We start from the raw sequence: 17,792 nt of genomic DNA on the forward strand, positions 1-17,792 counted from the left end.
CCTTGCATTCCCTGGAGCACAGTAGGCATTTAATAAGTATTTGGTGAATAAAAGGAAATTTAATGTTGCCAAATTTCTCAGCCGAATGGGGCAACACGGACTTCAGAGCCAGAATGGGACTCAGATGGCGGGTGGTTTCAAGTCCTTGGAGGTCCGCCAAAACGCCAGATCCCTACCAGGAGCCATATAAGCCGGTGGTTTAAATTTCCTCGACTAGCGCTGCTGGACTGAACTGTATGCTGGGGGCTTAACGGGACGCAGAAAACAGAAAGAGGGGATCTGAGGAGACGACACCATTCCCGGTGCGAGTCTGAGCGTCCGGGAAGCTGGGGCCACCAACCCTCACCCCCACCAAGGACTCTCAGCCCGGGACTCGGGTTTGGTGCACCAGTGCGCGGAGCCCGGCGGCCGGCCGGTCCTGACGCTCTAGACGCGAGGAGGACGCACCGGAAGTCTCCACTGCTCTTCGCCGGCGTGGGGGCCTGCGGACCTTTCCGGCCCTCTCTGCTGCCTCCGGAAGGAGAGCACACGCGTTCCGCGGCTAGTTGCCGGGATCCCGGACAGGTTAGGTTCCGCGTGGGTCCAAACGTCCCGGTCTCTTTTACCCTTGGAAATGTTTGTTCCCACAGTCTGGGCGGCTGCGTTTGCGCTCCGTGTGGGCTGCTGCCAGGGTAATGTCCTCAGGGATTACCTCCCGGCGGCTTGCGCCGTCGCCCGGTTGCGACCTCCCCGCTGGTTGCTTGGTGCCTGGGGGCCCTTGGTGGTCTCAGCGCCGCGGGCGGCTACAAGGTGCTTCCTCCCTCCCCGGGGTTATGAGGCCGTGAGTAGCTAACCGTGACCTTGCCCTGCAGTCCGTTTTGAGCGTTCCTAAGGTCATAGTGGTTTTTGTCCCCATCACACTTGCCCTCCATACAGGGTCCTGACGGTAGAAATGATCTTTATTGTTAGGGACGGCACATATGTGCCTGTATGAGTGTCAGTCGGGGTGTTGTGTATAATATTAAAAATCCATAAAGATTCTTATATTTGAATACTCGCTTCTTGAATCTTTCTCCTTCTTACCTGTGGGTTATTGCTCCACGTTTAAGGCGTCTTATTGCTCAGTTTCACCTTTGTGTAGAAGTAACGACTCTCCTTCAACTTTGCACATACAAAACACAGATCTGATTGTGTTATTCTCAGGCTCAAAATCTTACTGGCCTTCCCGGTGACTCAGGATAATACAAATGCCTTAGCCCGGCTTCCAGACCTTTCAATGTCTTGCTAATGCTGAGTGTTTCAGTCAACTGCTTTCCTGGAAAACACCTACACATACAGCCTGTATGCTCCAGCAATGCCAACATGCAGTAATTTCATCACTTTGGATATGACAAAGTTTTACAATGGCTTACCTACCTTTTGAAGTTTATTTTTCCGTTCTGTCAAAATGTATTGAATTCCTAATATTCCCAGGCACTGTTTTAGGAGCTATGGTATATGCTATGGATATACCACCATTTATTTATCCGTCGGTTGGCTGGTAGACATTTGAGTTTTGGCCGTTATGAATAATGCTGCTACGAACATTCATGTACAGGTTTTTGTGTGAACATCATTTTTTTTTTAAATTTATACATTCAATTAGCCAACATACAGTAACATCATTAGTTTTGATGTAGTGCTTAGTGATTCCTTAGTTACGGATAACACCCAGTGCTCATCAGATCACGTGGTCTTAATGCCCAGCCCCCAGTTACCCCATCCCCCCACCCCCTCCCTTTCCACAACCCTCAGTTTGTTTCCTGGAGTCCAGCGTCTCTCATGGTTTGTCTCCCTCTTTGATTTCTTCCCGTTCAGTTTTCCCTCCCTTCCCCTGTGGTCCTCTGTGCTTCATGTATTCATTTCTCTTGGGTACATACCTAAGATTAGCATCGCTGGGTAATAGGGTAATTCTGTTTCACATTTTGAGGAACTGCCTGACTATTTTTCAAAGCAGCTATACCGTGTTATATTCCCATCAGCAGTATACGAAGGTTCTGATTTCTTCATATCGTTGCCAACACTTGTCACCACCTGTTTTTTATTCTTAATTCTAGCCATCCTATGTGACGTGATGAGCACTCGGTGTTATACGCAACTGATAAATTATTGAATACTACATCTGAAATTAAGTATGTACTATATGTTGGCTAATTGAGTTTAAGTTAAAAAAAATTCTAGTGGTTAAAAAAAAAATTCTAGCCATCCTAGTGGGTGCGAACTGTGTCTCGTTTTGGTTTGCATTTCCTTGATGGCTAATGATGTTGAGCATCTTCTCATGTGCTGTGGGCCATTTGTATATATGCCTGTTCATATCCTTTGCCCATTTTTAAAATTAGATTATCTTTTCATCATGGAATCGTAAGAGTTCCTTTTTTTTTTTAAAGATTTTATTTTTAAGTAATCTCTACAATGTGAGACTCAAACTCATAACCCCGAGATCAAGAGTTGCATGCTTTACCGACTGAGCCAGCCAGGGGCCCCTGTAAGGGTTCTTTATATATTTGAGGTACAAGTCATTTATTAGGTGTATGACAGTCTTGTACATTATGATATAATTCCTTTAAATGAAAAGCACATGAGGTTAATTTTTACTGTTCTTGGAGACCAGGTTATAGATCTGTGGGGGTAATTCAGAGAGTCAATTGAACAACAACTTTAATGTGTAGAAGACCAGGCCCCGGAAAACGTGCTATGAAGAACCTGTGAACAGCATTTTAAGAGTTGAAAAATGAAGCAGGGGGAAACAGTTTATATAATTTGTCTATCCCTTATTGAGTTTTGTTTTTTCCTTATTGATTGGTAGGAATTCTTTGTGTAGAGAATTGACTGTTCTCATTGACTGTTAGATATGTGGCAGGTATTTTTGGTCTGTTTGCCTGTTAACTTTGTTTTGTATCTTTTACTCTACTAATGTTTTGCATTTTTGTGTTGTCGGGGCTGTCAATCTTTTCCTAGAAAAGGCCTCCAGGTGGCAGTTTGGGATACTGTTCTTAAATTATAGGGATTATATAAACTGACACTGGTTAATGTGATGTCTGAGTCCCTGGTACTGTATTTAACTTAACAGCTTTCATTGTTTCAGACACTGGTGCTTCCCTATCTCTCTGCCTTGAAAAATACACTATAATCTACTTTAGCTTTGTTGGTTCATTTGATTTTATATTTCAAACATACTTCTAGAAGCTATTCCCATATTCTCTTATTTAGATTTCTGAGAGCCATATTGGACAGTTGGTCATCAAATGGTGGGTACTTACCTCATACCAGCAGAAGTTTATTTAAGGATTTTATGTATGCAGAGCTTGAATGTAACTATGCTGGTCCTATAGCGATTGGGGCATGCTGGAGATAGTAGTTTTATAAAATCCTATTAAAATTATTTTCATATTTTTCTCATTTCATTGGATTTAAGGTAGTGGAAAAAAGTATTTTTAGGATCTCTGAACATTTTGAGAAACTGAGGAAAGCTATATAACAAAGCTCCCTAGAAAAAGTTGCATCTCTATTTTACATACAATGTCAAAGCCTTCATTATTACCCTTTGGCCTGATTTGTTAGGATGACTCTTATATTTCTTGACTCAGTGTTTGTTTGCCTCAGGGTTTTTTTTAAATTGTGGTAAAATATACATATCATGAAATCTAGCATTTTAAACATTTTTACATGTACAATTCAGTGACCTTGGGTTCATTTATGTTATTGTGCAACCGTCACCACCATCCTCTCCAGAACTTTCATCTTCCAAACTGAAACCCCATTCTCATTAAATAATAACTCCATATTGCCCCTCTCTCCAGTTGTTGGCAACCACCATCGAGTTTTTGTCTCTGAGTTTGACTATTCCAAGTACCTCATATAAGTGGAATCATACAGTATTTGTCCTTTTATATCTGGTTTATTTCATGTAGCATAATGTCTTTAAGGTTTATCCATGTTGTCGTATATTGCAGAATTTCCTTCCCTTTTAAGGCTGAATAATATCCCACTGTATGTGTATATCACATTTTGTTTACCTATTAGTTGATAGACATTTGGGTTGTTTCTGTCTTTTCGCTTTTATGAATAGTGGTGTTATGAGCATTGGTACACAGATACCTGTTTTGTTCTTTGGGTGTGTACCCAGAAGTGGAATTACTGGATCATAGAGTAATTCTCTGTTTAATTTTTTTGAGGAACTGCACATACATTTCAGTGTTTTTTGTCATTCACATAAAATATGAAATTTAAAAGAATGGTATAATTCAGACATATATTGTCATGTTTACCTTTCTATCAATATAAATTCAAAGAGCCATCTCCTAATCGAAGGGATGTAGAAGTTTTTGTCTTAGGACATGGGGCTCTTTATTAAAATTATTAGAATTATTAAAATTATTAGAATTCAGACTAAATGAAAGGTTTACCCCGATAGTTTCTCAAATCCTAAACTTCTTTATAATTCATGCTCTTGTTTATCTTAATTCTATGTTTTTAATGTTTTTGGGCAAGTTACCCATCCCAGCAGACTCTAAAATGGAGGTGATTTTGCACACTTGTATAGTTGCAAAGATCTGGATTACTCTCTTATTATTCCGTTGCTCTAGATGGGTACTTTGGCAATTACTCTGGTATGCTATGAATACTGCTGCTTTTGACAGGTGAGTTTTCCTCCCCCAGTACAAAAATATCCATGATATTTATTAGCGAAGAATGAGAAGTTGCTATTTACTGTGGGGTATGGGCTGTAACAATGATGAGGGAATACTATGGAGTTTGTGAAAAATGTTGCAGTTGGAGGAGGGGGTATTATTACTGTAGCTGTGTAATATAGTTTGAAATCTGAGATTGTGATACCTCCAGCTTTATTCTTTGTCCAGACTGCTTTGGCTATTCAGGGCCTTTTGTGGTTCCATAAAAATTTTGGGATTATTTGTTCTAGTTCTGTGAAAAATATTGTTGGTATTTTGATATGGATTGCGTTGAATCTGTAGATTGCATTGGGTAGTATGGACATTTTAACAATAATTCTTCCAATCCATGAACATGGAATATCTTTTCATTTATTTGTGTCATCTTCAATTTCATTCACCTGTTTCTTACAGTTTTCAGAATACAGGTCTTTCAGTCCTTTGGATAAATTTATTCCTTGGCCTCAGCATTTTATCTTTATGATGAATTGTAAATGGGATTTTTTTCCCTTAATTTCTCTTTGTGCTAGTTTATTATTAGTACACAGAAATGCAACAGATTTTTGTATATTAGTTTTGTGTTCTGGAATTTTACTGAATTCCTTTATTCTAATAGTTTTTTTGGTGTAGTCTTTATGGTTTTCTATATGTAGTATTATATCAATTGCTAATAATGACAGTTTTACTTTTTCTTTACCAATTTGAATGCCTTTTATTTATTTTTCTTGCCTAATTACTGTAACTAGGACCTCTAATGCTACGTTATATGAAAGTGGTAGGAGTAGGCATCCCTGTCTTGCTATCGATCTTAGAGAAAGCTTTTAGCTTTCACCATTGAGTATGGTATTAGCAGTGTGTGTTTTTCAGAAATGGACTTTATTATGTTGAGGCATGTTCCCTTTATACCCACTTTGTTGAAAGTTTTTACCGTGAATGGATGTTGAATTTTGTCACATGCTTTTTTTGCTTCTGTTGAGATGATCATATGATATTTGCCTTTCATTTTCTTAATGTGATGTATCATGGTTGATTTATTTGGGGATATTGGACCATCCTTACATCCCTGGAACAAATCCCACTTGATCATGGTGAATAATCCTTTTAATGTGTTGTTGAATTCAGCTTACTAATATTTTGTTGAGAATATTTGTATCCTCTTCATCAAGGATATTGTTTGCAATTTTTTTCCTTTTTTTTTTTTGTGCTGTCTTTGGTTTTGGTATAAGGGTAATGCTGGCCTTAAAAATGAATTTGGAACCATTTCTTCATCTTTGAATTTTTGGAATAATTTGATCTTTAAGTGTTTAGTAGAATTCACAGTGAAGCTGTCTGGTCCTGGACTTTTATTTATTGGGAGTTTTTTGAATCCTGTTACTAATAATCAATCTGTTTAGATTTTTTATTTCTTCCTGATTCCATTTTGGAAAAATGTATGTTTTTAGAGATTTAATAATTTCTTCTAGGTTGTCCAGTTTGTCGGCATATAATTATTTATAGTAGTCTCATGATCCTTTGTGTTTCTGTGGTGTGGGTTATAGCTTCTATTTCATTTCTGATTTTATTTTAGTCCTCTTTTTTTCTTGATGAGTCTGGCTAAAGGTTTATCAATTTGTCTTTTCAAAGAACCAACTCTTGGTTTCATTGTTCTTTTCTATTGTTTTTTAGAGTCTTTACTTCATTTATTTTCAATACAGTCTTTATTATTTGCTTCCTTCTACTAACTTTGGGCTTTGTTTATTCTTTTTCTATGTTCTTTATGTGTACAGTTAGATTGTTTATTTGAATTTTTTCTTGTTTCTTGAGATGGGCCAGGCCTGTATTGCTATAAACTTCCCTCTTAGTACTGCTTTTGCTGCATTCCAAAGATTTTGAACCATTGTGTTTCCATTTCCATTTTATTTCATGTTTAGCCTACATGTGTTTGTGTTTTTTCCAGTTTTCTTCTTTTAATTGATTTCTAGTTTCATACTGTTGTGGTCAAAAAAGATGCTTGAGTTATCTCAGTCTTCTTAAATGTTGAGATTTGTTTTGTGGCATAACATGTGATCAATCCTGGAAAATGTTCCATGTGCATTTTAAAAGAATGATGAGTCTTGTTTTTTATCCATTCAGTCACCCTTTGTCTTTTAATGGAAAATTTTAGATCATTTATATTTAAAGCGATGATTGACATAGGTATGTACTCATTGCTATTTTAATTGTTTTGTGGCTATTTTGATTGTTTTCTGGCTATTTTTAGTTCTTCTGTTCCTTTCTTCTTCTCTTGCTCTCTTCCTCTGTAATTTAACGAGTTTCTTTAGTGGTATGCTTTGATTCCTTTCGCATTATCTTCTGTGTATCTACTATTTTTGCTTAGTGGTTACCATGAAGCTTACATATAAAAACATATTTATGACAGTCTATCTTAAGTTGATTAACAAATTTAAATGCATTCTAAAGCTCCACATTTTCTCTTTCTGCCATGATTTATGTTTTTGATTATACATTTTACATCGGTTTATTTTATGTACTCTTTAATTATTGTAATTAGTTATTTTTACTATTTTTGTCTTTTAACTTTCACACTAACTTTATAAGTAATAATCTTCTGCCTTTACTACATATTTACTTTTCTCAGTGAGATTAATACTTTCATATGTTTTCTTCTGAAATTAATGCCCTTTGTTTTCAGCTTAAAGAAATCTTTTTAACATTTGTTGTAAGTCCAGCTTCGTGGCAATGGACTCTTTTAGCTTTTGTTTGGCTGGAAGACTTTTTATCTTTCCTTCAATTCTGAATGATAACTTTTCTGGGTAGAGTATTCTTGGTTGGAAATGTTTTTCTTTTACCACTTTGAGCATATTGTGGCACTTCTTGCTGGCCTACAAAGTTCCTGATGCAAAATCTGCTGATACTCTTATGGGGATTCCCTGTTGTATAATGAATTATTTTTCTTTTGCTCCTTTTAGATTCTCTTCTTGTCTTTAACTTTTGACATTTTCATTATAATATATCTTGATGTGGTGGATCTCTGGGTTTATTTTATTTGAAACTCTCTATGCTTCATGGATCTGGATGTCTCTTTCCTCAGGTTGCATAAGTTTTCCCCTATTATTTTTTCAAGTAAATTTTCTGTCCCTTTCACTCTTCTGTTTTCTTTCTGGGTCCCTTACAATGCAAATGCTAGTCTACTTGATGTTTTCCCAGAAATCCCTTAAGGTATCTGTATATTTTTTCATTATTTTTTTCTTTTTGCTGCTCTTAGTGGGTAGTTCCTCTGCCTTGTCTGCAAGTTGATTGGTCCTTTCTTTTTCTTCATCTAGTTTGTTGTTAAACCCCTGTAGTATTGTTTCAGTTTAATTATTGTATTCTTTAATTCTTTGACTTCTTTTTGGAATTTTCCTATATTTTCTACCTCTGTTAAAATTCTCACTGTGTTCGTCCATTCTTCTGAATTTGGCGAGCATCTTTATGACCTTTATGATCTTAACTTTGAACCCTTTATCAAGTGAATTACTTATCTCTGTTTTTATTAAGTTTTATTTTCTGCAGTCTTCTTTCATTTGGAGCATATTCATCTGTTTCTTCCTTTTGCTTGCTTAACCCTCTGTGTTGGTTTCTACACATTAGACGAAACAGCTACTTCTCTCAGTATTGAAGTGTCGGCCTTGTGTAAGAGATGAACCTTATTGTTCAGCTTTTGCCCTAGGTCATAGTTGTCTCTCAAACCTTTCTGATTGCCCAAGTAGCCCCTTTTATTTTTAGTAGCTCCCAGTAGTTGAGGGTGTCTAAGACTAGTGTGCCAAAGGGGAGGACCTCAGTCAGCACCTAGATTCAGGTGATTGATTGGAAGCCAGACCCTCAAGCAACAGCTTTTAAAGTATGCAAATTCATATATATATATAGAGAGAGAGAGAGTGTGTGTGTGTGTGTGTGTGTGTGTGAGTGTGAGTGTCAGTCCCGTGGGACCACTAATGTAAGCCCTGCTGGCTACCAGAGCCAGGCAGTCTGGAGGTGTCCCCTTGCCAAGAGTCACAAAAAGCAGGACTCAGATGAATGTAAACTTTCCGGGAAATACTAGTGAGCTGTAGCAAGGCATAGGGAGAGTGTAAAAATGGTATCCTCCAATTTGTTTCTTAAGAGTACTTGTGTAGCCTTCAGATGTGTGCCAAACCTGAAGCTCCAGGACCACCACATAGGCCTTTCATGAAAAGGAAAGGGGTATGTTTCAGTTTTCTGTCTGGGTAGTGTCCTGGGGGTGGTAGCCTGCCAAAATATGTTTCCAATTATTATGGTCCTATGGGACCCAGGAAATGCAAGCTCCCATTGCCACCAGAGCCAGGCAATCAGCAAATATCTCCTGGGAGTCAGATGCAAAAATCAGGGGCCAGACTCTTTACTAATAGTTTTTATCAAGTGTGGTGGGCAAGAAAGTAAAATCAACACAGTTCCTTTTCATGTTCTTTCAGAAATTCGCAAATCTCCTTACAAACTTGGTTAGGAATAAAAACATTTTGTTAGTGATGTTTTCCAACAGGTGGCAGTGTGGTACTATAGTAGGGCATAATAATAAAGACTGTACTGCTGCTGCTGCTTTTTTTTTTCTTTTAAAAGTTTTATTTATTTGAGAGAGAGACAGCGAGAGAAAGCATGAGCAGTGAGGAGAGGGAGAAGCAGGTCCCCTGCTGAGCAGGAAGCCCGACTCAGGGCTTGATCCCAGGACCCTGGAATCATGACCTGAGCCGAAGGCAGATGCTTAACAGGCTGAGCCACCCAGGCATCACTGTAATGCTGCTTATCAGCTGGAAAATAATCGCTTTAAGCTTTTACTTCAGAAAAACAATTAAGAATTTTTTAATACAAGTTTTTATTTTAATTCCAGTTAGTTACATACAGTGCTGTATTAGTTTTAGGTATTCAACAGTTCCATACATCGCCCTGTGCTCATCTTAACAAGTGCGCTCCTTGATCCCCATCACCTATTCAACCCACCCCCCACCAACCTCCCCTCTGGTAACCATCAGTTTGTTCTCTATAATTGAGTTTGTTTCTTGCCTTGTCTCTCCCTCTCCCTCTCTTATTTGTTTCTCTTTGCTTGTTTGTTTTGTTTCTTAAATTCTACATATGAGTGAAATCATGTGGTATTTGTCTTTCTCTGACTGACTTATTTCACTTGGCATTATACTCTATAGCTTCATCCATGTTGTTACAGATGGGAAGACCTTACTCTTTTTTATGGCTGAATAGTTTTTTATTGTTTATTATATATATATATATATATGTACACACACACACGCGCGTGCGCGCACGCACACACCACATCTTCTTTATCCATCAACTGATGGACACGTGGGCTGCTTCCACATCTTGGCTATTGTAAATAATTCTGCTATAAACATTGGGGTGCATGTATCCCTTTGAACTAGTGTTCTTCTGTTCTACCCCAGTAATATGATTGCTGGATTTTTAACTTTTTGAGGAACCTCCATACTGTTTTCCAGAGTGGCTGCACCAGTTTGCATTCCCACCAACAGTGTAGGAGGGTTCCCCTTTCTCTGCATCCCCGCCACATCTGTCATTTCTTGACTTGTTAATTTTAGCCATTCTGACAGGTGTGTGGTGATACCTCGTTGTACTTTTGATTTTTATTTCCTTGTTGATGAGTGATGTTGAGCACCGTTTCTTGAGTCTGTTGGCTCTCTGTATATCTTCTTTAGAGAAACATCTGTTGATATCTTCTGTTCATTTTTAAATTGCATTATTTGTTTTTTGGGTGTTGCATTTTATATTAGTTCTTTATTTGTTTTGAATACTAGCCCTTATTTGGATATGTCGTTTGCAAATATCTTCTCCCATTCAGTAGGTCGCCTTTTAATTCTGTTGATTGTTTTCTTCACTGTGTAGAAGCTTTTTAATTTGATGTAGTTCCAATAGTTTATTTTTGCTTTTGTTTCCCTTGCCTCAGGAGACACATCTTGAAAGAAATTGCGACAGCTCATGTCAAAGGATTTACTGCCTGTGTTCTCTTCTAGGATTTTTATGGTTTCAGGTCTCACATTTAGGTCGTTAATCCATTTTGAATTTACTTTTATGTCTGGTTTAAGAAAATGTGCCAGTTTCATTCTTTTGCATGTTGCTGTCCAGTTTTCACAACAACATTTGTTGAAGAGAATCTTTTTCCCATTGGATATTCTTTTATGCATTGTTGAAGATTAATTGACTGTAGAGTTGTGGGTTATTTCTGGATTTTCTATTCTGTTCTATTGATCTATGCGTCTTTTTTTGTGTGCCAGTACCATACTGTTTTGATTACTACAGCTCTGAAATATAACTTGAAGTCCGGAATTGTGATGCCTCCAGCTTTGCTTTTCTTTTTTAAGATTGCTTTGCTTTGGCTGTTTGGGGTCTTTTGTGGTTCCATACAAATTTGTTCTAATTCTGTGAAAAATGTTTTGGTATTTTGATAGGGATTGCATTAAATACGTAGATTGCTTTGGGTAGTATAGACATTTTAACAATATTTGTTCTTCTGATCCGTGAGCATGGAATGTCTTTCCATTTCTTTGTGTGGTCTTGAATTTTTTTCATCAGTGTTGTTTAGTTTTCAGACTACAGGTCTTTTATCTCTTTGGTTAGGTTCATTCGTAGGTATCTTACTATTTTTGATGCAGTTGTAAATGTGATTGTTTTCTTAGTTTCTCCTCCTTCTGCTTCATTATTGGTGTATAGAAATGCAACAGGTTTCTGTATGTTGATTTTGTATCCTGCAGCTTTACTGAGTTTGTTTATCAGTTCTAGCACTTTTTTGGTAGAGTCTTTAGGGTTTTCTCTATATAGTACCGTGTTATCTGCAAAGAGTGGACATTTGCTTTCTTCCTTACTGATTTGAATTCCTCTTATTTCTTTTTGTGTTCTGATTGCTGTGGCAAGGACTTCCACTACTATGTTGAATAAAAGTGGCGAGAGTGGACATCCTTGTCTTGTTCCTGACCTTAGAGGAAAAGCTCTTAGTTATTCCCCATTAAGGATGGTGTTTGCTGTGGGTTTTTCATATATGGCCTTTATTATGTTGAGGTATATGTTCCCTATAAAGCTACTTTATTGAGGGTTTTTATCATGAATGGGTGTAGAAAAACAGGAATTAAAATTTAACTCTGAAATCCTTTTTTTGGGGGGGATCTATTCCAAAACTTATCTTACTCTTATAATATCCCTAGCAAAACAATCTGTGGATAAAAGTCTTCCTCCATACTCACAAAAGTTGCGTTAACTTTTTTTAAAAAAGTGTTTTAAGCTTTTATTCAATTCAACAAATTTTAAAAAGGCATTAAGTTAAATATTTCTAGAGGTTACCAAAAATCTCTAAATTATGTCTTCACTTAAAACAGAATCAGTGTTATTTAAACCACTGTCACCTTTTTATATTCATAATTTTTTTCTCCAAAAGTAGAATAAGGTTTAATTTTAAAAAGATATAATCATTTCAATGAGTATAGCTTCATCACAGTTCATGATTTATACTTATTAAGCTAATATATAGTAAAGAAATTCATTTCTATCAAACACAAACAAAAAACCCCATACAATAGATAGTTTCAGTATTCATGGTGAGTGTAGGACTTGCGACAAAGTCTCCCTTTCAAAGGTCAGTGCATCTGGAATGTTTAACCTAAAATTATCCTTGATTATCAAAAAAACAAAGCAAAAGATGATATTTTAAAAAGGAAAATGAGTTTCAAAGTCAAAGTGACTCTTCCCCTCATTTCAAAAACAGAATTTTTGCAAAATGTAAAATTATGTACATACCAAATGTCAGGTTACATAGATAGAAAAAAAGCTGCACACCTTAACTAAATAAACTTGAAAAAAAAACTTTACAGACCTAAAATGAATTCATGCAGATTTTTAAAAATTACAACTATTCTACCTCCTTGTCTGCTTCATTATTATATGTATTTCCTAATATATATTTAGCAAAAATGATAATGCTTTCACGATACAGAAAATATAAAGCAAGATCATTTTTATCAATAATTTAAAGGAGGAGGAAAAAACCCTAAGGTATAACCCTACAGAGCAGCAAAGCAAACTGTGAAGTGAAGAGTGACCATGATGTTCTCAAAGTAGAAATATGTGACTTTCATTTAAACATAAATAGCAGGCTGCCAGGGTGCCAGCTGGCTCAGTCAGAAGAGCATGCAACTCTTGATCTTGGTGTCATGAGTTGGAGACCCACGAGTTAACTTTTTTTTAAACGTTAGCTTTTTGTGGCAAGAATAACTCCAGTGTTATGAATGAATCTGTGTCATAGATTCTTATCCATGGGACTTAGATGTTTTATATTCTAGCCTTCTCTATCACATGTAGGAACCCTGTTCATAATATCCCTCACCGTTGGTGGTGTTAATTAATCAACAGATGGAGCATATGCAGAAGAAAGAGATTTTGATTGCCAGCATCCTGAGTTTGAAGATTTAATGGAGATTTTCAGTGAGAAATGATGAAGTGGAGCTTGTGAGACATTCACACTTAGATGACTCATAGGTTTCCAAACCTAACCCACTCAAAAGGGGATGGGATTCTTCTTTTCCTTACTCTTCTGGCAACTTTGGCAGAATATACTTCCCTGGGGCCTGGGACCATCATTTATCCAAATGCTCATACAAAATATCTGGGATCATCTTTAAGACCTCTCAGTGTTCTTTTGATTCCTCTTAGGTAGACTTTCTCAAATGTGGTCATATCTATTTCTATCATCCTAATTCAAACTACTGTTGTCTCTTACCTGGATGCTATTTCCTAATTGGTCTGCCAAAATGTATTAGTAACTCCACTTTATTTTTCACACAAAAGCCATTTAAGAAATACAAAATCTGATCACGTCTCCTGCTTGAGAACCTACTATTACTTATTATTATACTTAGAATAAACCAGAAATATTTAACTTGAACCACAATATTCCTCTTTCCCAAGCCTACCCTGTGATCTCTCTGCTTATTGCTGCAGCCTCATATCATGCCAGTTGTCCCTTGTTCAATGTGCTCCATCCTCTCCACTGTTCCCTTTGTTCTTGATTGGAGGAAATGAGGGGAATAGATGCAGGGAGACTTGTTTTTAAGCCAACCTCCATTTTAGGTAAAGAAAAGGAGGCTTAGTAACATATTAAAATTTGTGGCTCATAGGACATTTTTATAGCAATCAGCAGCCCATCGCTATGCCACTTTTCAACTTTTCAGATTAAACGTGGGGATAAATACACACCTGAGTGCTGATTCTGCATGGGGGAAGAAATTATATTCCAACTGAGAAAAGGAAAATTAGCACTAGCAGTCATTACCTGTTCTATTTCAAGTGTGGATAGTCTTTTTATATTTGGTGGCTTTCTCTCAGTTTGCTCAAAATGATGTTTTGTAATTTCATCCTTCTAGCATTTAATTGTGCATTAATTTTATCTTTCGTATGTGTTAGCCTTGCCTTAGCAACCAGTGGTACCATACAACCATCTAGGTCCTAGATGCTATTAATGGCATCCTGAATAAATGAGAGTTGGTTGGTCTGTTCTATCGTAAGACAGTTGATTTCTTTTTAGGATATTTCTATTTTTTAAGAAGTTATTTTCTATCTTGTACAGATCTCTAGCCTGTGGTTTTCTCATGCTGATTATAGTTTTTCTTGGAGGCATATAGAGAAAGCCTAACTTCTCTTTCCCATTAGCTCTTTAGCTGTTGAAGTAGCTATGATAGCTTCCAGAATATATATATATATTTTGGTAAACATCCTCAGCTTCTTCAGCTGTTTATAGTCTGTTCACTGTTCTGGGCACTTTGTACTGATTATTCTCTAGGTCGGTGTTTGAAAGTTTGATTTGGGGACCATGTGCTTCAGAATCACTTAAGATTCTTGTTAAAAATGAAGATTTCTATGGGATTATGATGGTAGATTGACTTTTCTAATCTTGTTCCCCATTAAAACCCCACTAAATCTATAGTAAAACCCCAAAGGACAAGAACATTAGGAAAGGAGGCAGTAACAATACAATTTGGAAAAGTGAGAAGCCCAAGAATAAGTGGAAATTAACAGACATCAAAGACGGGTGCCTGGGTGGCTCAGTTGGTTGGGCGACTGCCTTCGGCTCAGGTCATGATCCTGGGGTCCCGGGATCGAGTCCCGCATCGGGCTCCCTGCTCGGCAGGGAGTCTGCTTCTCCCTCTGACCCTCCCCCCTCTCATGTGCTCTCTCTCTGTCTCATTCTTTCTCTCAAATAAATAAATAAAATCTCAAAAAAAAAAAAAGACACCAAAGACTCATGAATCCTAAGTTAGCAGAAGGAAAAACTGAAACCTTTCATAATTACCCTATAAATCCACAGAAACCTCAAGAACTGGCAATGCCAGCTATGTCTGGAAATTGGGATACAAGGGAGACAAAATAAGGAAGACTGGGTGACTGTGGCTGAGAGGTAATTCTCCCAACGGATGATGTTCACCCTGGGACAAATTCTGGAGATTCAGAGCAGATGACCTCTGGATAAAGTAGCATTTCCATATGAGAAGGCATTCCTAGGATTTCTCAGGAAATTTGCGTATTAGTTCAGTTTCAGATTCTGAGAAAGTCATTAAGAAGTCAGGAAAACAGGAAAGACTTTAAATTTTACCGAGACTCAAAGCTCAGCAAGCAGTATCATTGGGTATATTGATTCTAGGAGCTCTCCTGATACCAAGTGGAGAACAGGAGCGGGAGCTGCTGACAAAATGAGTAGAAAGTAAAGGTTCATGTTTCTGGGCACTGAGATTGGACCTGCTAGCAGGAAAGCACCATGATCTCATCAGTCAGCCTTACTCACAGTTTTTGCCGCCTTATAAACATGTTTTCATGCTTTCTTGCTAACAATGAGTTACTCTTACAAATTCAGTATTAAGTTTATATGCATAGTGTGCTTTGTGTAAAGCCTGTGAGCCAGTGTTCCAAGAATAACAAGTTTGGGAGCAAAAGAAATCTGTAAGTTGGCAGTTACAACATGTTATTCTGGGTAATACTGTTAACCTTGCTCTGAGATCTCAACGTTGTGTATATAAATATTAATAATTAATATTTATAGAATATCTAGTAGTGTTTGCTTGTGTTTTCATGTTCAGACTTCACTATAGCCTATAGATTTGTTTTTGTTTTTTTTGGGTAAATATTTTGCAAAGGAGTTGAAGAACGAAGAAGGTATGAATGTTTTTGTGGAATACTCTAATATGAAATGAAAACTTAATTTAGAATCTGAATTAGTGAAAGCAATATTGGTTTCAAAGGCAAAAGCCAAAGCAGACAAAATAGTTTATTATTTAAAAAAGTGAAGGAGCTTATATTAAGTAACCTGTACCCTAACACTCAACTTGATGCTTTTTGATGCACTCTGAATTTCACCAATGTCAAGACAAAATAAATGAAAATTTTTGCCATCTGAAAAAAATTTTTTTGACATCTGGAATATCTGTTATGAAAGACTATTGAACAGGACAAGTAATGCATGCTACGTTTTAAAATTTCACTTGAAGAATGCTAACTTTTAAAAATTAGTATTTCAGTTTTTACAAGGATTTTTATTTGGCATTTATATTTCTTTTTTAAGGTCTTTGATTCTCCCCCCCAGGTTTATTGAGATATAGTTGATATGTAACATTTTGTAAGCTTAAGATGTGTGGTGTGATGTATACAACATATGTGTTTAAGGTATATATTAAGTTCAAGATATGTAATAAATATATTTTGAAATGATTACTATAATAGGGTTAGTTAATACCTCCATCACCTCACATAATTACCAGTTATGTATGGGTGTGTGGTGAGAACACTTGAGATCCTCTTAGCAACTTTCAAATATATAATACAGTATTGTTAACTCTAGTCTCCCTTCTGTACTTAAGATCCCCAGAATTTATTTATCTTATAACTGGAAGTTTGGACCCCTTGACTAACATCTCCCCATTTCACCCACTCCCCAGCCCCTGGCAAACACCATTCTACTTTCTATTTCTATGAGTTTGACTTTTTTAGGTTCCACATGTGTTGATATAATACAGTAAATGTTTTTCTCTAGCTCATTTCACTTCTTTAGCTCGTAATACTCTCAAGGTTTATGGAGAGTTTGGTACACATATATGATATATATATATATATCATATCAGAAATACATATATAACATAAAATATATATCACATATTTTCAATGTGTATATCACACATACGTCGCATGTATGTGCGATATATATATATATATCACATTTTCCTTATCCACCTTATCATTCATTCACTGATGGACACATAGGTTATTTTTGTGTCTTGGCTATTGTGAATAATACTGTAATGAACATGGGAGTGTAGGTATCTCTTCGACATAGTGATTTTATTTCCTTTGGATATATACCCAGAGTAAGATTGCTGTATCATATGGTAGTCCTATTTTTAATTTTCTGAGGAATCTCCATACTGTTTTCCATAGTGCTGTACCAGTTTATATTATAAGTGCACACAGATTCACTTTCCCCACATCCTCACCAGCACTTATCTCTTTTTATTTTTTGATAATAACAATTCTAACAGATGTGAGCTTATATTTCGTTGTGGTTTTGATTTCCATTTATTTCTGATTAGGGATGGTGAGTATCTTTTCATGTACCAATTAGCCATTTACATGTTTTCTTTGGAAAAATGTCTATTTAGGTCCTCTGCCCAGGTTTTAATCAGATTCATTGCTTTTTGCTATTCAGTTGTATGAGTTCCTTATGTATTTTGGATATTGATTTTTATCAGATATATCATTTGCAAATATTTTCTTGCCATTCTGTAGATTTCCTTTTCATTCTGTTTCATGTTTTGTTTGTTTGTTGTGCAGAAGCTTTTTAGTTTGATATAGCCCCATTTATTGATTTTTTTTCTTTTGTTGCATTTGGTGTCATATTTTCAAAATCATTGCCAAGACTAAGGTTAAGGAGCTTTTTCCCTTATGGTTTCTTCTAGGAGTTATATGGCTTATTAAAGTCTTATATTTAAGTCTTTACTCCATTTCTGAGTTAATTTTTCTGAGTGATGTAAGATAATGTTCTGATTTCATTCTTTTGCATGTGAATATGATTTTCAA

At 36.5% G+C, this 17,792-nt stretch overlaps 1 protein-coding gene across 6 annotated transcripts in view; it reads left to right on the top strand.

Annotated features, from left to right (window-relative positions):
- Window positions 1–478: 478 nt before the first annotated feature.
- Window positions 479–17,792, top strand: part of COA1 (cytochrome c oxidase assembly factor 1) — a 94,538-nt gene continuing 77,224 nt past the window's right edge. For all 6 annotated transcript variants that reach the window (XM_028108876.2, XM_088018487.1, XM_088018486.1 and 3 more), the window contains exon 1: window positions 479–564. The gene's annotated coding sequence lies outside the window, so the exon portion shown is untranslated. The remainder of the gene's footprint in view (window positions 565–17,792) is intronic.

This window comes from Eumetopias jubatus, unplaced genomic scaffold (assembly GCF_037043125.1).
Source record: "Eumetopias jubatus isolate StellerSeaLion01/CBP00866 unplaced genomic scaffold, mEumJub1_p1.0 scaffold_14, whole genome shotgun sequence".
In the NCBI taxonomy this organism is placed as follows: domain Eukaryota; kingdom Metazoa; phylum Chordata; class Mammalia; order Carnivora; family Otariidae; genus Eumetopias; species Eumetopias jubatus.